Consider the following 20,430-nt stretch of genomic DNA (forward strand, 5'->3'; position numbering starts at 1 on the left):
ACCCGTACTAGAATTAAAACTCACCTGTCCGGACGCTGCAGATCTTCCCTCCGTCGTGGCCGGATCTTCTTTCTTCGGCCCAGCGAATGTGCTCAGCGCGCCGGCAGCGTGCCGCGCGCATGTGCCGGACACATATAGACGGCCGAAAAAAGAAGATCCGGTCGCGACGGAGGGAAGATCCGCAGCGTCCGGACAGGTGAGTTTTAATTCTAGTACGGGTGTTCCGCGGATTCGGGCGGCTTCCATAGGCTTCAATAGAAGCCTGCGGGAGCCGTCCCCGCGGGAGACCCGCACTAAAATGGAGCATGTCGCAGTTTTTTTCCCGCATGCGAATCCGCGCCTGAAGGGAAAAATGACATCCGCAGGTATTTAACTACCTGCGGGTGTCCAATGCATCCCTATGGGGCGCGGATCCGCGTGCGGGAGAACCGCTGCGGATTTTTAATATTAATATAGCCGTGGACATGAGGCCTTAGCGTTGCAGTTTTACTTTGCTGAAGTGGTTGGTTCAAAGGTGACTAAGGGCAACATCTGCATAGAGTTTTTCAAAGACCATGCACATGTTATCTTTGACAGGATTTTAATATAGGACCCCAGCACTGAAAGGTAGCAGTGCTAACAACTGAGGAACATTCATGGAAAAACACACTCTCTCACGAAATTATTTTAGCTAAAAATCAGATTGGGATGGCCTAATTTGATTTTGCAAAAATCATCCCGATTTGATCACCCAGCGGATCACGATGAGCAACACTAATAGCCGACTTTACTCCCATTGAAATCAATGGGAGCACTACCTCCTATTACACCTTTGGCTCCGCATTGTGGACGACTGGTTCTCACCGGATTGAGGAGTTGGAAGTATAATAGGAGGCAAAGCTTCCATTAATGTCAATGGCAGTGCAGCCGGCTATTACGCTTTTGGAGCTGACAACGTTTTTGGTTTTTTTGTATTATACTAAGCGCTTTTAAAAAGATTCCTAACTTGTTTCCACTGATGCTGCTACTTGAGGATTTTGTTTTGGGTGAGAAGTTGGAATTGTCAATAATACCATATAATGTATTGAAAATATAGCAAATGTTTCTTAATCAGGTGGAATGCAAAAAAAAGAGTTGCTCCATTTTTGTTGAGAGTTTGTATTTATTGTGTACACTATATGGTAAAAATACCCTGGCCTGGACATCGCCCACACAGTCCACTCACCAGCACTTCTCTTGTAAAGAAACTTTTCTTGCTCTGTCTCTCCTGGTGATGTAGTTGCAATCCCTTATCCTATCTCTTGCAGAGCTCCTAGTGAATTTTTAGGACCTGTGAATGGGGGTGACATCCCTCAGGCCTCATGTCCACTGCTTAAATAAAATTAAGAATCCGCAGCGTTTTTCCCGCAGTGTGATCTACGTCCCATAGAGATGCATTAGACACCCGCAGGTAGTTAATACCTGGGGAGGTCATTTTCCCCTAAGGCGCAGATTGCGTGTGTGGGAAAACACCCGCGGCATGCTCCATTTTAGTGCGGGTCTCCGCGGGGACGGCTCCCGCAGGCTTCTGTTGAAGCCTATGGAAGCCATCCGGATCTGCGGCACACCCGCACCTGAATTTCCGCTCTCCGGCGCAGGAGCACGGGAGAGCAGGAGTTTAAAAAAATGGAGTGCCCGGCGCATGCGCGCGGAACGCTGCCGGCGTGCCGAGCACATCCACCGGGCCGAAGAAAGAAGACCCGGCCCCGACAGAGGGAAGATCCGCAGTGTCCGAACAGGTAAGTTAATCTTCTTTTTAGGCCTCATGTCCGCGGGAAAGGAGGGACCCGTTGCGGGATTCTGCTTGAAGAATCCGCGGCGGGCCTAATTTTCCCCATGGATATGAGTAGAGATGAGCGAACGTACTCTTTTCGGGTGTTTTTGCACTCGAGCACCGCTTTTTCCGAGTAACTGACTACTCGGACGAAAAGATTCGGGGGGTGCCGGGGGTGAGCGGGGGGTTGCAGAGGGGAGTGTGGGGGGGGGGGGGGGAGAGAGAGAGCTCCCCCCTGTTCCCCACTGCTACCCCCCACTCCACCACGCCGCCCCCTGGCGCCACCCGAATCTTTTCGTCAAAGTAGTCAGTTACTCGGAAAAAGTGGTGCTTGAGTGCAAAAACACCCGAACCGAGTACGTTCGCTCATTTTAAACCTGCATCCCACAGCAAGGCCATGACATAATTGCTGGAGTGGCACAGTAAGCTTCAGTATAATTCTACTTTTTCCACCTCTGCACTAATATCATTTGATAATTGGTGTCCATGCTTTACAAAACAATGCATGAACTGCAAATACCATTGTTTAGTTTTGTAAATGGCATTTAACACCCCACCAAGGGAATTGCACTTGGCTAATTCTTTACTATGTTAACATTTCCTTGGCTAAAAAGAAGATGCCGATTAAATGAGTCCTTTTATTCAATGCATTCATCATAACAGAAAAATCTCACTGTAACATTTTCATCCATTTCTCTATTAGAACTCAGATTTTTAAGCCTTTGTAATGCTTTCTGGTCACGATGGATGTGTGTACACAAATATAAAGATACTAATATGAGCAAATATGACCAAAGCAAAACCTCAGAATCCAAATAATTCCACCCCGCTTGCTTTCAAATTGATTACTACACACTGATTCAGAAATTGTTCTGGTCTGGCATGCACCTGATATAATCCTGTACCCATCTGTAATAAAGCATTGGCTTTCTATAATTTGGAGTCAAAGTGTCGGAGTAGTTCAAGCAACTATTAGAGTGTTAAAGGATTTTCCAGGACTAAAAAGACAATTAGGAGCCGGGAATGGTGCAAAATAAAAGAGAGAACCCACAGCCCCTCCTTCCGTGGCCACCATCCAGCGCAGAAGCCCTAGCCCTGCTGCTATGATCCCTGAAGTCTTTCCAGCCATCACATGCCTTTCATTATGTGAACACTCAGCCAATTACAGGTTTCAGTGGTAAAAGTATATGATGCAAGTTAGGGGTTGTGAACAGATGAAGGTGACACAAGTTCCTCCCACATCTTACTTTGTGCCATCTCCAAGGTCTTAATACTCCCATCATAGGCCAAGAGATAGAACTAAGCATCAAATTTCTAAATTAAGTCAAAGCCCCAGCCCCAGCCCCAGACGGGTTCTCAAATGAATATCTTAAGACCTTCCAACACATTCTACTTCCACACATTCACAATTTCAGGCAATGTGTTTTGGCCACCTCCCCCCTGAAAACCTCAAAGCAACAATAACACTCCTGAAGGAAGGCAAGTCTTCGGACTCCCCAAGCAACTTCTGCCTGATTTCACTTTTATACTCAGACATCAAACTATATGCAAAACTTATTGCAAACAGACTCTTTCCCTGTCTCCTTAAGCTAATCAAAAATGATCAAGCGGCCTTCATAGGAGACAGACAGGCCCCTGACAATACCAGGCACCTTTTGAACATCATTGACGTGGAGAAGGCGTTTGATAGGGTACACTGGGAGAGTTTTGGTGTTGCTGGACCTATTCTCTCAGCCATTAATGCCCTATACACATCCACATCGGCTGCGATGCTAGTTATTGGCCTTTTTTTCCCAGCCATTTCACATATCCAATGGAACTCGTCGAGGCTGCCCTCTCTTCCCTTTAATATTTTCCTTAGCGGAGTCAATTAGATCCAACCCACTGATTAAGGGTACTCCCGTAGGGCATTCCACACATAGAATAAATTTGCAGATGATGTGATCTTAACACTGTCCAACCCCGATTTTCTCTTCCCCACGTCATCGATACCCTACAGAAATTTAGTTTGGTCTCTTACTACAAGGTGAACACTGCTAAATTGCAAATGATGAGGATTCACATCTCAGTCAAGGACAAAAATTCCCTATATTCCAAAACTGCAATTTCAGTGGAGCCCCTCCACCCTACCTTAGCAGGGTATTCACCTGACCACCTTCCTGGTTGATGTGGTGCAGTTAAACTTCACATCACTACAGGTCACACTACAATTGAAATTAGACAGGCTGGTCACTTTCAAACACAGCTATTATCTTAGAATCATCTGCATTCACATTCCAGACCACATACTAATGTCTCTCCATCAACAAATGAATACATTCATTTGGTGCAATGCTATACCTAGAGTAGCCTTTTCCATTATGACTAGGCCTCTACATCTGGGGTGAATGGGAACCCCCAACCTTCAACACTATTGAGATGCCTTCTTAATTGACCAAATCAGACATTGGTGTTGTTAGGACTCTTGATCAGGACAAGTCTTGATCATTTTCAGAGGCCTCATTGTCCACGTCCCAAACTGGAAAGCTTTCCTCTTAGAATCTACCCTTAAACAACTGGATCTCTCAGTAGCCCCACCGACTGTGAACACCACCTTGCGAGCATGGAACTCAGCTTACGCTATGACTAGTTCTACCGCTGCAATGAGATCTAAATTACCAATCCTGCTCCTCAGCCTAACTTCCTTAATTGCTCAAGTCTAACTAAACAATTGGCCTAATAGAAAAAACATGACAATAACAGACAAGTTCTCGAAGGGTAAACTACAACTATTTCCGCATAAGCAGCTTCCTGAGAACTCATACCATACTTTTCTTTTTAATACCAAGCTTATTAGGTGACCTACTACAGTCTCACGCAACTACACATTAAAAACTTATAAACAGTTTCTACCACAGACTAGGGGGTAGCTGCAATTTAAAAGAAAAAAAAAACGACAATTTTTAAATTGGGAGAGAGATTTTTAACCGAACATTTTCCTCCCATTCCTGGTGCAAGGCCTTACACTGGGCCCACAAATCATCCTCTTGTGCTTCACACTGGGAACAATATCAAAAACTGCTGACTAGGTGGTATTTCACTCCCTGCGATTCTCACAAATGGAAAAAAAATATCTCTCCCCTCTGCTGGAGGGGTTCTGGTGAAGTGGGCTCCCTTATTACCCATATTCTGGTCATGTCCCTTCCTGGCCACGTTCTGGCATCAGGTCTCCTTGCTCCTTTCCAGACTCCACATACCTAACCTAAAGATTGTCCTGGAACTTGCTCTTATTTTATTGGACATCAACATGGTTCCCAGCAGTCATAGAGTGATAGTTTGCCACATCTTCCATGCCTCTCGCCTATGGATAGCGAGATTCTGGAAATCCAACATTATTCCTACTATTGAGGATATTTGTGACTCAATCAACACCAACTACATATATGAATGCACGATTGCAACTCAGAAGGAGGGGTTGGAACAGCTCAGGAAAAATTGGAACCCTTGGTTAAGAAACATATCCCCTCTTCATCAGGGTATTTAGCACCCCACTTCACCACAATAACACCATATATGCACATACCACAGTCCACCAACTATGGTCCATGCTTCTAGCATGGCCTTCGTGGCTCTATGGGGTGGGGAGGGAATGGACTGCGGTGGGCACAGATAATACCCTATGGCACTCATCCAATTCCATTTACTCTTTGTGTCATTCCTGTATACTACGCAAGAACTTATGTAAGGTGCTCTTTATACACCAATACTAGAAGTGTCCTCTTCTTCTTCCCTTTATTTCCTCCCCCCCCCCCCTTCCCCACTCATGCATACACAATTTCCCTCTCGTTTTCCCCTCCCATAAGTCTTTTGATTTGTGCTTCCCCTGTTGGGGTAGACTCAACATTGATATGTTAAACTTCTATAATGGCAATGTCATCAAGAAAATTCAATAAAAATGTAATGTTCAAAAAGAATGAGGTTCATATTCATGTGAGATTTGTGCGTCTCGCCCATGTGAAAATAGCCCCAGAGGGTTATTTATTTAAATGTTTGTTTTTCATTGTGTTATTTCTTGTATTTTGTTTTTCAGATGAAATATATGTTGAAATATAAAACATACTGCTTGTCGCATTTTTCTGGCCTTTTTTGTACATTTTTGGGCCAGTGGTGCTTTTTTCAAAACTCAGTATTCTCTAGATCTAGCATTTCTTTTCTGGTGTCATTTTCCATGTGCTTATCTATAGGACTTAAAAAACGCCAGAAAAATTGCATTAAATTGAAAAAAAAATGTAAAAAAAAGCATTGAAAAACATTAGAAATTCATGGCTTTTTTTGCAAGTGAAAAAATAGCTATTTCCTTATAGTGATTAGAAAAGGAGTAGAAGTTTCCTATATTCAAGTAATTATCCCTAGTAGTAAACTAAGAATACATATTTTGAAGAGATGACTTGGCACACTAAACAAGACACCTCAGTCTCAGAGGGGTTAAAAGTGGTGCATGCAAAAATGTACCGTTTGCCTATTACACCTCAACTTAAATAGAATATGTCATTAGAAAATGTCGTATTGTATGGGTCAAGTTTTTATCTTAAACATATTTAAGAATTTCATTATTATTGCTTTCAATTTTTACAATCCTCTGTACATAAAAAAAATCCTAACATCCTTCATTTTTCACACTGACCACTAAGCCCAATAATAGTCTGAGACTTCCTGTTCGGTAGAGAAAACATTTCAGCAGTCATCTCATTATCCTCACAAGCAGGATTACAATGAAAGATGACATCTATAGAGCGATAACACAGGATCTACCATTCACAATAGGTGATGATCACAGCTCACCTCCTCCAGCTTCCTGCATAATGACTTCTGCCCAGATCACAGAACATGTCCACAACACTCTTCCAAGGAAATCAATGGGTCCCCTCTAGAGATGAGCGAGCACCAAAATGCTCGGGTGCTCGTTACTCGGGACAAAATTTTCGCAATGCTCGAGGGTTCGTTTCGAGTAACGAACCCCATTTGAGTCAATGGGCGACCCGAGTATTTTTGTATATCGCCGATGCTCGCTAAGGTTTTCGTTTGTGAAAATCTGGGCAATTCAAGAAAGTGATGGGAACGACACAGCAACGGATAGGGCAGGCGAGGGGCTACATGTTGGGCTGCATCTCAAGTTCCCAGGTCCCACTATTAAGCCACAATAGCGGCAAGAGTGCCCCCCCGCACTGTCAGCATAAAGATCGTTTTCTTCTGTCACAGCTGTAACAGCTGTGGCAGAGAAGAACGATGTTTGCCCATTGAATTCAATGGAGCCAGCAATACAGCAGGTTCCACTGAAAGCAATGGGCTGCCGGCGATCGCAGGATGAATTGTCGGGAAGGGCTTAAATATATAAGCCCTTCCCTGCAATTCATCCAGAAATGTGTTACAATAAAAATATATACCGGCGTATAAGGCGACGGGGCGTATAAGACGATCCCCCAACTGTCACCTTATACGCCGGCAATACAGTGGAGCAAAGAATAAAAATCATTACTCACTTCTCCTGGCGTTCTGCGGTGCTGCTGCAGGATGTCGCTCCCTCCTGGTCCCCGGCAGAGCATTGCTTTCTGGAAGCAGGGCTTGAAATCCCTGCCTCCAGAAACACAGCCAATCACAGCCATTCAATGACATCATTGTCATTGGCTGTGATTGGCTGAAGGCACGTGTGTTTCTGGAGACGGGGATTTAAAGCCCTTCGTAGAGAAAGCAATGCTCTGCCGGGGACCAGGAGGGAGCGACAGCCTGCAGGAGCACCGCAGAACGCCGGGAGAAGTGAGTAATGATTTTTATTCTTTGCTCCACTGTATTGCCGGCGCTGCTGCCGCCGGCCCCATTGAGCGCATGTAGAGAAGAGAACAGAAATCGCAGATCGCACATAGGTGCGATCTGCGATTTCTATGGCCTTAAGAAGGACCGTTGGGGTTCTTGAAACCTAAAATACTCCTAACACTCTCCCTATAGCAGCTCCACCAAGATACCACTTTCCCTGAACTAATGTCAGAATGCATCTGTGGCGAGCCGCGGGAGGGGCAGATTTTAATACTCGGGTGACACCTAATCTCGCCAGCCACTCACTGCAGGGGGGTGGTATAGGGCTTGAACGTCGCAGGGGGAAGTTGTAATGCCTTCCGTGTCTTTCTATTGGCCAGAAAAGCGCGCAAATTTCTCAGGGAAGAAAGTGAAAGTAACCCGAACATCACGTGGTACTCGTCACGAGTAACGAGCATCTCGAACACCCTAATACTCGAACGAGTATCAAGCTCGGACGAGTATGCTCGCTCATCTCTAGTCCCCTCTGATCCATTATGTGATTGGCTCTGATCCATTATGTGACATCTCTAACTGCAACTCAGGAAAGATTGATGCCCTTTGGTCATGTACAGACGATATCAATAAAAATCTATAGTCAGTAAATGAAAACAGATTAGCAAAATGGAAAATGTGTCACTATCTGGTATTAATTAGTGAAAAAAAAAATTATATATGTATATAGTGACAAGGTAGTACACAGAATGACCTGCAGGGGATTGTAAACGGGCATTTTGTGCATTAAAAATGGTAGAGAACACTTGTGGAGGTGAGAAAGATAAAGGCATTGGTTCCTGCCACACTCAGGGGGAATAGGCGGCTGAGGCAGCTACAGGAGTTACAAGCCTGAGGTCCGGTGCAGACCACAATGTGTTTGTTATGAGTCTTACAGGGAAGGACGCCTTGGTTGGGTATTGTTACAAAAACACTGCGGGTTGTTAATCCAAAAGTTGTGTTGTGTTCTGGTGTTTGTTGAGTTTGTAAATACTGTGAATCATTGCTGTGTGCTATAAAGCTGGAAGGTTTCAAGAAGTCTAGTTGTCCAATGTCTATATGAGAGTGACACAATCCATATTAGATGGAGAAGAGGCGATCCTATTTGGTGACCAATCTCCAAGTTGTCAAAATATATATTTCTTTTTTTTTGCAGGGAGGTGGAGGAGGTGAGCTGTGAGCATCACCTACTGTGACTCATGTGTTATATAGATGTCATCTTACATTGTAATTCTGGCTGTGAGGATAATGAGATGACTGCTGAATGTAAATATAGCCAAAACATTCACTTTTAAATCCCGACTGGAAAAAAAATCTGTGCCTTCCTGCGCAAAAAGCCTTGAAAAGTGTCGTAATTGTTGGATGTAATGATTGTGTATTTGCGGTGCGATCAGCATAGAGTAGACTACTGCTGCTGCTAGTATGTGCCTGATATGCAATCTTTTTCATGCTTCAATGAGAGGAAGAACCGCAGAACTGGGCCTGGTGAAAAAAAGAGCTGTACGAAATCCTCTTTAACCGCAGTGGAGATTACAGACGCCTGATACCTCTTCAAGAGCGGGCTACGTGCCTTAATTATTTACTTTGACGGAATCTTGATATGATCACGCGATGGAGTCTTTCAGGAGTCGGCTGGGCTGCGTATCAGCGGTAACCCTCCAGCGAAGCTTTGATCCCTGAAGCCTCCTCTGTGGCTCGAGGCCGATCTGATTCCTTTCTCTTACTTATGTCTCATAGGCTTCTTGTTTGCAAGCAACATCAGACGCGGCGTGTAAAACCTGCGCTCCCTGCTAATCACCCCCACAGATTAACGTATTTAGAAATATGTCACAGTTTTGTTCTCCCCATATCTTCATTTCATGGTCTGCATCCTTTCCCAGCTGCTAACCACTTGTGACAAGCTTAACCCCACCCCTGCCAGGCAGTAGGATGTTGCCGTACATACCATCACCGAAAACTGCAACGTTTGAGAATGCTCCCGCCAAAATCATAGAAAGTTACAAGTTGATACTGTATCAGCCGCCGAGTCAAGTCTTAGACTTAGATGTACTGCAATACTGTGAATGGAGTTATCACATTGCTGCATGCGGATCTTTGGCATAAAGTTGCATGCATCACACACATTCATTTCAATGCGTTTGTTCACATGCACGTATGTTGCGCATGCATTTTGGTTGCACGAAAAAATATGCAACACGTTGGATTTTCCTGTGCATTTGCGCAGGGAAAGAGCGCGTATTGAATTACACCAATTAAAATCAATGGGTTATATTTATCGGGTGTTACGCATGCAAATTTTTCTTGCAACAGGTGTCCTGTAGATGGGCGACTTTGCGTGCAATGATTTTACACAAAAAACCGCTTGTACAAATCGTAGAGTAGAACCCATTGATTTTAATGGGTTTCCTCACATTCAGCGTTTTTGCACTATTATTTTGCATGTGTGAAAGTATAAACACAACATACTCTATTTTTGTGCGCATTTGCGCACCGAAGGCACCATAGGATTCTGTGAAAATATGCAAATGTGCACCTGGTCTGTACAAAATTGCGCACTGACTGCACGATTTTGTGATGTTAATCAATAACACCAGGGACTAATCAGGCTGTCCAGGCAGTTGAATCACACACCCGCGCCAATGTGAACAAGCCCACAGAGTAGAGAATTACAGTAGAATGCGTGGATACGTGTGGGATAGATGGCGAGTAGAGATGAGCGAGCGTACTCAGATAAGCACTACTCGCTCGAGTAATTTGCTTTATCTGAGTATCGCTGTGCTCGTCCCTGAAGATTCGGGTGCCGCTGCGGCTGACAGGTGAGTCGCAGCGGGGAGCAGGGGAGAGCGGGCGGGAGAGAGGGAGAGAACGATCTTACCTCCGTTCCTCCCCGCTCTCCCTTGCAGCTCCCCGCTCCGTGCCGGCACCCGAATTTTCAGGGACGAGCACAGCGATACTCGGATAAAGCAAATTACTCGAGCGAGTAGTGCTTTTCCGAGTACGCTCGCTCATCCCTAATGGCGAGATTCCCTTCACAGCACAATTACTTATGCTCTTGTAAGATAGTATATGCCTACACTCGTCTGCAGGCTTCAGACAACCGTATTTGATCATGGTTTTGTTGTCAATGGGTTAATTCTCACCATTATTTTTTGCACGGGCGAAAAAAAACACATAACATGCTCTATTTTTGTACGCACCTAAAGCACCATAGGAATTTATGGGGGTGTGCAAATGTGCGTCTGATCGCCAGAATGAACAACACAATTTTGCAGGGAAATCCATAATACTGACCTATTTAGGCTGCACAGCCGTTCCAATCACGGTGCAGGTTTATCCCGCGCCGATGTGAACAGGCCCGGCAGAAAGTACTGTAAAATGCAATAAAACACCCGCAATAGCACAACCCTTACAATGCAAAAAGTTGCATTAACACAAGTGTTTTGGCGCTTACGTTCGTCTGAAACCGCCCTAGTACGATGTGCAAATACGCTTGTGTGAACTCGACCAAAGGCTGGATTCACACAAAGGAACATATTTGTGCACATTGAATTTTCGCACACAATACACAGAAAATAGAATCCATTGATTTCAATGAGTTCGTTCACGTGCACATATTTGGCGCGCACCATTCAGTCGTGCAAAAAATACACTTTGTGCAGGGAAAGAACAAATCTTGAACTCATTAAACATATGGTCCCTTCCATCAGTGCACTCCTTTTTTTTTTGAGCGTATGGTTGAACATGACTTTCAGGCGCTAAAAGTAGAGTAGAATACACTGATGTGCGTGCAAATACACAATGCCCATTCTTAAAAAAAGTACAAAAAATGCATAGAAATACGCTTACGCTTGTGAGAATCCAGTCTAAGCTTATTGAGAGACGTATATGCGCTATGCAGGGGCACAATCGTGGGGTATTGCACCCGTATCGGCGCTTTTTACTGTACTGTATTGCGCTGCCGGGACCACTCACATCAGTGCAGCTCCAACCATGTTTGAGAAGGCAGGTCAGCTGACTCGGTAAGTGGGCGAGCTGACCTGGTAGGCTCAGATCATTTCATTTAGCCCTACGAAATCGCACAGTTCCCCGTGCTATTTCAGGCAGATGAAGGCCTATGGTGCACAATGGCAGGTCCCATTTATTCACACATGTGTAAAGGAACCCATTTAAATCAATGCATTCCATTTGCTGTGCAAATGCGCAGGCAAATGTGACCGTGAGGCCACCTGCAGTGCTTACTTACGACTGTATGAACGCGACCATGACGTTATACACAGCAAGCTCCCATGGCAGTAGGAATAGAGGAATGGGGATGACCTGTGTACAACACTGGGAAAAGAAGACAGCTCGCCATAATTGTAATGGCCCAGAGTTGGGATGTCTTTAGAGAAGTTGTAGGTCTGTTTTGTGTAACTGTCTTGTGTGTACTTGTGTTCTGTGTAAGTGCTCACAAGCTGTGTTGTGGCAACTCTGTCTCACCTAACTTGTGTGTTGTGTGTGGTCTCGTGGGATGTTTAGGAGTAGATAGGGGGCAGAGTCTAGAGAAAGAGGAGAGTGTGCAGAGATGTAGTCAGTGGAGGAGGACGTGTCAGCGGGAGGCAGAAGCTGTTTTGCTTCTGCCTGCGCAGAGACATTGGCCTATCTCATTTGCCGTTGGATATCTCCCCCCTGGGGACTGAAGCTTAGAGTGATAGCTCCTGCTAGGACCAAAGTGAGAGGAGTACCTAACTGACAAGTAAAGGCAAGAGTTGTGTGTTGACCCACCATGTTAGGAGTGTATCCCCCTGGGATCGTCCATCAGATAACTCGGACTGTGGACAACTAGAATTGGGAAGGAGAGTGCCTCCTAGAGAAAATGTGTGTGTGTGTGTGTATGTGTGTAACAGACGTGAAACGGAAGGAAGCCTGCCAAAAGTGTTGTGTCTGAAACTGTCCATTTGCTGTGTTCTTGAAAAACAATCAAAGTTGGATTCCGTGAGTAAACAAAACCGTGTACCTCGGGTTTTGAAAACTAGTTTTGTCTGTAGAATCTTTTATTTAGCAATGAGTAACCGTTTACTTGGAAAGAGGTACTGGCGTCACGTGACAACAGCGATAGAACTGTTCACTATTGTCTACATCTGCCTGTTCTTTTTGCACTGCGCGCAACCTAGCTGGGCCATGTTTCTGCCATTGTTGGGGAGAAATCACAGAGCCACCCATAACAACCACCTTGAGTAACCTGTGGTCTCACACACAATGGTCAGCCTCTGCTTAGGCATCACATAATTAAAGGGGTTGTCCCGCGGCAGCAAGTCGGTCTATAGACTTCTGTATGGCCATAATAATGCACTTTGTAATATACATTGTGCATTAATTATGAGCCATACAGAAGTTATAAAAAGTTTTTTACTTACCTGCTCCGTTGTTAGCGTCCTCGTTTCCATGGAGCCGACTAATTTTCGCCCTCCGATAGCCAAATTAGCCGCGCTTGCGCAGTCCGGGTCTTCTGCAGTCTTCTATGGGGCTCCGTGTAGCTCCGCCCCGTCACGTGCCGATTCCAGCCAATCAGGAGGCTGGAATCGGCAATGGACCGCACAGAAGAGCTGCGGTCCACGGAGCAAGAGGATTCCGGCGGCCATCTTCACCGGTAAGTATTGAAGTCACCGGAGCGCGGGGATTAAGGTAAGCGCTCCGGTAAGCTTCCTTTAGGTCCCTGCATCGGGGTTGTCTCGCGCCGAACGGGGGGGGGGGTTGAAAAAAAAAAAACCCGTTTCGGCGCGGGACAACCCCTTTAAGCATTATTGGTCATTTCGAGGATTTCTGCTGATCGCTAATTTTCAATGCTTCAGCGTATTTTTTAACATTCACACAGCAGCGCCCTGTGTGAATGGCTGGGAATATGCTATGTGGGAGAATTAGCTCACGTAGAAAGCGGGGTTGCAATGTGAGCGGCCGTCAGAGACCACAACAGCATATAAAGTCCATACAGGCTTGGCCTGTGTTTATTAGAAAGGCGTAAAAATAAACAAAATACGGCCTTAACTTCAGGCATAAAACAAAAACCTGCTTATCCAGCACTTACTATACAGAGTCCGTCCCTGACTATACGGACGGCTTGCTGCAGCAGTACAAAAACCAAGCACTTGTACCAAAGTCCAGTTTGTCCCTTGGTAAGGGATAAAGCGTCTCATCAGACCAGCATCTAGCTGCACCCGACCTCCTCTCTGTCTGCAGCTTGCAGACTTTTATGGGCTAGTAAATTACCCAGCCCCTGCACCTGGGGAGCTTGCCTCCCCCTAACAAGACCTGGAGTGGAGGGGGTGGAATGGACAGCCCCACTACCAAGCCTGCCATCCATTCCAAAAAAAAAAACAGGCCCAAACATGTTTTACAAAAACATCTGCAGCAACTAACTTTGCTGGAGATCACGTCACATCCTGTCTTTTCCCCAAGTCTCCCATAGTGAGACACGAACTCCCTTCAGCTAACGGGCGTAATATCTGAATCCAGGTGAAACATAGCGACTGTCCAGGATTAACTCCTTCAGTGCCTCACAGCGAATAGCAAGCAGGATTTGATCGTGTGAAGTCTTAATTCATGTGATTATACGATACGTATGGGCAAATGTAAAACCGCATATGGTCATGTGAAGGTGGCCTGAGAGAAAAATGACCCATGTGTACAAACATTTAGAAAATAATGGTTCGTTTTCTCATGTGAGTTCTGTCCATATTGCAATCAGATGGAGCTTGCTCGAGGACATCGCCTGTGTAAGGATATGTTCACACATAGCGAAAATGCTGAGGATTGTGACTCAAAATTAAACAATTGCCTGACATTTCTCTCCCTTTGCGATCAGCAAACCCTCACTGCAGCGCATAGAGCAGTCCGCACACTTCTCACCCGACAACAGCTAATAAGCACCACGTCTGCCGGTCAAGTAATGCGCCCACTACCACCTGATTGGTCGCAGCACCTAGTATTGGTTATCTTGTGAGGGTTGCTCTGTAGTGAGGAGCTGCTGACTGTTAGATGAGAGCAGTGGTGACTGAAATCAGCTGCCGATCCACAGTTCACCTCAAGTCACAATGTGCGCCAATGTTTTATGTGGAAATTCTGCGGATATTGCTATGGAATTTGCAGCACATCCACACGTGAACATAACTTGACATGATCAACATCGTACTCTGAGGGTGGCTTCACACAAGTGTATGAGCAAAAATGCTTGCGATAGCGTGACTTTTTGCACAGTGACGGTTGCGCTATCGCACACATATCTGCAAATTTTACTGCACTATATGCGCTGATGTGAATCGTTAACATCGGACAGACCCACACCGTGTTTTAAAGGCTGTGCAGCTTAATTAGTTCCCGGTGTGTTGATTTCCTTGCAAAATTGCATAGTTCATTGCACCTTAAACATTGTCCTTTACCACCTCCACCTTTAGAAGGCTATGACAGTGAGCCTGATTCTGCCAATACAGAACTTGACTCTACTTTAGATACAGATAATCCAGCCAATTCAGACTTTGACCTTACCGATTCGATGACTTGGTGTTTTTATGCCCGGCTTAATAATACCATCTCGCCAATCAGTCTCACGACCTCCAAGCACACAGCTGTCTGTCCACAGAGTTCCAGAAAGTCATCCAAGTTTCAGCGATTCCAAAGAAGAACTCAGCCTCAGACGTTCACAAAGATCTACTCAGGGGCAAATACCTGCCCACTACAGAGACTGAAGATCAGACTACGAGATTTAAATTATTGTGACTACCCATTCCAGTTTGAGTAACGTTCTTTAGGTTTGCACCCCAAGAGATGGCTTTGAAACGTTTTCCAGTTAAATTGTTCATTATTCATTTTGCTGCTTGTTGCCTTCACCATTATCTCTTTTAGGATTTATGGTCACCAGCATTTGTGGACACTCAGTAATTTCAGTTGTGAAATTAGCATGTATAGACCCTATAGCAATTTGAGGCCTAGGGTTCTGCCTTGGCTTAATCTATTGTTTATTGCGAAGCAAATAGATATCAAGCTGCCAGACCAAGCTGTCAACCAGTCTCGTTCTTCGAACTCATAGAGGAAACGCCGAGGATGGCTGTTATTTTAGTAAGGGGGAATCTGTAGTGACCTAAAGTGTGGCACTACAGTATAAATACTTAACTGCAAGTCAAGAGCAACTGTCCTAACTACAGCTCATTAAGAAAGGGTAGTGATGCTGGATTCCATTTAATAGAAGTTGGGGCTAGGATAGGGAACAATATGGTTAATTTCACGTAGTCATTTCACTGTAAATCAATCATTTTAGAACCTGTGGAAAACTTTCAGTATGCAGGAAAAGGACTTTCCACTGCCATTGGTCCACATCACCAGAAGAAGAAAGGAGCTCTCGGATTGGAAGATGGGCAGAGGTAACCACAGCCGATTTGAGAAGAGAGTGTTGACTGAAGGAGAATGGGCAATTTCCCTTTCCCCTGATCTATGTCGCAGCACAGAAATATAAAAGTGTTGAGAGACAGGAAAAAGTGGGTTAGTGCAGGACAGAGAGCTAGAAGTAGAGGGTTGGAGCAGGGCTGCAGCCAGAGCTGTGGAAGGGGAGATATCTTTCCTGCTGGCATCCTCCTTACCCTAATAATGGAGAAGCTGATTGATCACTCCAGGAATCTCCCTATTGAGTTGAGCATCCACCCACTACACTGAGGAAAGCCTGCACTTGTCTTCCAGACCTGAAATCCTGCCAAGCGGTGCCTTCCCTCCATGCTTTTACCAAACAGCCAGAACAGACATAACACCGCAAACTGCAGAGACCAGAGAACCTCCAGATGGTCTGACAGAGTGACTACTGGAGAATTTTAGCTGGTGTTTCAGGCTGGCAATTACTGTTAGTTGAGTGATAGGGGTTTACAGTCTTAGTCAGTCTCTCTATAACTTTCCCACATCTCAGGTGCTGCCTCCCCAGGGCTTATTTATCCATTTATATAGGTTTAAACTGTGTATATGTCTATAGTTTAAGATTCTTTCAGACTGCCACATCCAACAGTAAATGGTGTGCCTGCAGTTTACTCAAATATGTGTGTTAGTCTTATTTCTCCACCAAGTTCTTTTAAATCAGGCACTGGCATCACTACTTTCTAATTTCACCACATGGCCAAATCCTGTTGCATACCTTCTCCTGTGTACAAGATTGTTTAGAGCGAAATGCACTCATCACCCCCATCACACAACTCCTATCTCAGAAACCGCACTGAGATATTCTATTTTTCTGCGTATTTACCCACCAATAGTCCCCATGGAAATCAATGGGGAGGTGCGCGGAATACAAAAGGAGATCTGTGAAACACTGTGTAAGGGCTTTTTCACACAACCGTATTTGCGCATATTTTGGAACGGGTAAAATACATGCGCTCAATGTGCAGAGAATAGAGTCCACTAATATTAATAAATTAGCTTGTCCGCAAACAAAAAAAATAGGAACTGCTCTATCTTTCTGCATATTGCGCAGCAAAGGCCCCTATAGAAGTCTAAGGGAGGTGCACAAATAAGCAAGGGGATGCACAAAACTGCAGGGAAAAGAACACTTCTGGACCTCATTAGGCTAAATAGCCTTTTAATCCACGGAAGGGGTGTGTAGTGCACATGTGAACTGGCTCTGCGGCCAAAAAAGTACAGTAATGTGCGCAGACATGCGGGCAAATATACCTCACTCATAGCGCTAATATATTACGCTGAGGCGAGTGGTTTTGTGCATAAGCTCGTGCAAAGCGCAATCATATCATGTTCTTGCTTGTGTGCAGGAGCGCTAAGTGTGCTTTACATGGGACATAATTAGTCCACAGGATGCAGTGCAGTTGCAGATTTTGTCAAAAAGTGCAGATTTTGTTTCATTTTTTAACTGGGGAACCTTTTTGTGAAATTTCTTGTGATGTTTTTCAACAGACATTAATTGCGGAATTACATCTCCGGTATGTTAGAAATCCGCAGCGACAATTCCACAAGACGTCCTTACTTGCACAGCAGAATTTTCCACAGCGGAATCGAATCTTACGGTTTTGAAGTAAAGACTTGCATATTTTAACAGATGCAGAATTGAATCCCCATAGGGATAACATTGTGATGCAGAAATGTCCACATGCACTAATTCCGCCCAGTGTTAATGCAACCTAAAAACTCAAGTGATACATTGTTGCAGCTGTATGCTGACCATTACAAAAATACTCTTTTGGATCCAATCATTGTATATGTTGGGATCGTAACTCCAAGCGCCAAACGTGTAGTAAAAATGGCGATGTAGGCCTTAACGTGGATAAGAACAAAACCCTTTTTTTCGGCAATGTTGTTACAACTCAGCATTACGTGGCGTTTCCAAACTCCCGGCACATTCCAAACTTTGGGACTTGGACTTGACTTTAGGGGCCACTATTTCACGCTGCAGGGGAGATGACTGAGAGCTCTCTGTCTCTTGCTCATTGCCACTGTCCTGCTAGTTCTCTGCATTCTCTGTCCGGTTTGATGATTTATCCTTCTCATCTGACCCTCTGTCCTTCTCTCCAGAAATCAAACCCGTCACATCAAAAGCTCGTTTATTACCAAAAAAAGAGACCTCCTCACATTAATTGAATAATTTAAGACGCTGAGCTGAGCTGCTTCAGCTTCCCAAGGATTTAATGTCGGCGTTCGCTCAACTGGCAGCAGAGAGAAAAATTACAAATTGATCGGTGGTCCCCTGGCTGTCTGTTTCGGGATAAATGACGGCGTCTCGCTGCCAGCTAAGCGGCTGAATGCTGCATCTGCTCTGATCTCAGCCCAGTGATAATGCCCCACGCTAGAACATCTCATCTAGACACATGTAGGCTGTGGGCAGCTTAATCCACTGGCACATATACTCTGTATGCATTGTCATAGCTAGGTAAACAAACATATACATGCAAGCAATTCTGGCGCTGCTTGCTGTTGTTTCCTTTCCGTCTGTCCATCCGGGTCAAGAGACACTAATCAGCAGCTGTCTGCACAGAACACGGCTCTGACTACATTGATTCCGGGTCGGTCTGACTAACTCCGGGATTTTTACTGCCTTACAAATATATCTGACAAATGCTAATTAAATCCGAGACTTGCCAAGGTTAAAAAATAATACAGGAATAAAATTACATTTAGAGAAGAAATGGTTCTGAACTCTAATCATTGGAGTCAAATGAGAGTTTTTATGAGCGCCGTATATCACCGCCGCATAGAGATATGTATGGCTTTTGTAATAATGTACTAAATACAGTAATGATGTTAAAGTATGGGAAAGGAAAGTTCAAGGCTGCGTAATTTGTAATTTGCAGATTTACTTTTAAACTTGCAGATCAAGTGCACCAATATTGTAATGGGCGCTGCAACTAAGGTGACTCTAGTGTTAACTCCCTAATAACCACTAGGGGCATAACTGGAATTCCTAGGGCCTCATAGCAAAATGATTTGAGCCAGAGGCGTAACTTGAAGCTCCCGGGCCCCGATGCAAAACTTGTAACAGGGCCCCCAACTATAATGCTTTACTCATAGTACTGGGTTCCCTATATGGAGAAGAGAGGCCTTATGGGCCCCCTAAGGCTCCTGGGCCCGGGTGCAACCGCATCCCCTGCATCCTCTATAGTTATGCCCCTGATTTGAGCCATCATCAGCAGAACTATACATACCGCCCAACTTTTGAACCAGAGGGCAACTTTAGCGGCGCTAAGCACACCGCAACTTAAAAAAAAAATTAGGCCATGCCCTGTTTGTACTAAGCCACGTCCTCTGTGACTGCCGCCAGTAACTCTGCTCCCCAGTATCCCTCTTAGAGTATTGAGACCCTCTTAGTGACCCCTTTACAGTACTAGTCTAACTCCAAGTAATAGATACTACCGTAGTACTACACAGTGATTGCAGTGCAAGAGTCTCTAGTAATCACATGTGAAGTCCTATTTGGTTAGTATCATCTGTCTGAGTTTTTCTTCACTATTCAGGCCAAGGCCAATGAAAACTTCTTTCAGCAATAACGCATCCCTATACACTCTCCCTATCGTATCGCTAACCTCAATGAACCCCTCAGTAACCCCCTTTAGTAATAGTATTCCCCGCTGTGGCTGCACAGAGTAATAATACCCCTATGTGGGCCCAATTAATAATTGAGCCTGCTCTTTGACCCTACTCATAGTGACAATTTTGTGATCCCATTTAGTTATAGTCCCCCTCTGTGGCCCTACTATGTTATAATTACCTCACTTAACAGTGCCCCCCTGCTGGGTTTCTGCTCAATTAAATAACAGAAATTACACATTCTGTCTTCACCTACACACAGGACCCATCAGTCACATAGTGCTGCTCTGTGGGGTAATGTTTCTCCTTGTGGAGGGCTAATGTAAGCAGTCTTATGCAATGCTCCTTGGGAAAAAGCCATGCAAATGAGTGATGGCCTAATCCACCATAGCACTACCCATTGGAATGGCAGCTTTCCTAACAGTCAATTTATGCCTTTATAGTATGACTAGAGATGTGAGCCAAACCAGAATATCAATGTACATACAGCTCTTTTGGGGTTTTTGACCTTTATCATTATAGAGTAGGATTCTGTTTTGGCTGGGTAGGAGACCATCAACATGAGTCCGGGTCGGGGTGGTAATGTACTCCTTGTGAAGAGCACCATAAGGGTGTAGATAGTCATATAGCCCATGTCAGCTAGTTTGAGCATTTGATTTTCAAGTATACAACTGACCTAAGAAACTTGAAAACGGCTCGTATTCCACACGTTCTAGATGCCGCAAAAATGTAAATCGTAAGGCATTGGAAGAGATTGTTGTATCTACGTTTTT

The sequence above is a fragment of the Eleutherodactylus coqui genome, chromosome 6, assembly GCF_035609145.1.
Source record: "Eleutherodactylus coqui strain aEleCoq1 chromosome 6, aEleCoq1.hap1, whole genome shotgun sequence".
Classification (NCBI taxonomy): Eukaryota; Metazoa; Chordata; class Amphibia; order Anura; family Eleutherodactylidae; genus Eleutherodactylus; species Eleutherodactylus coqui.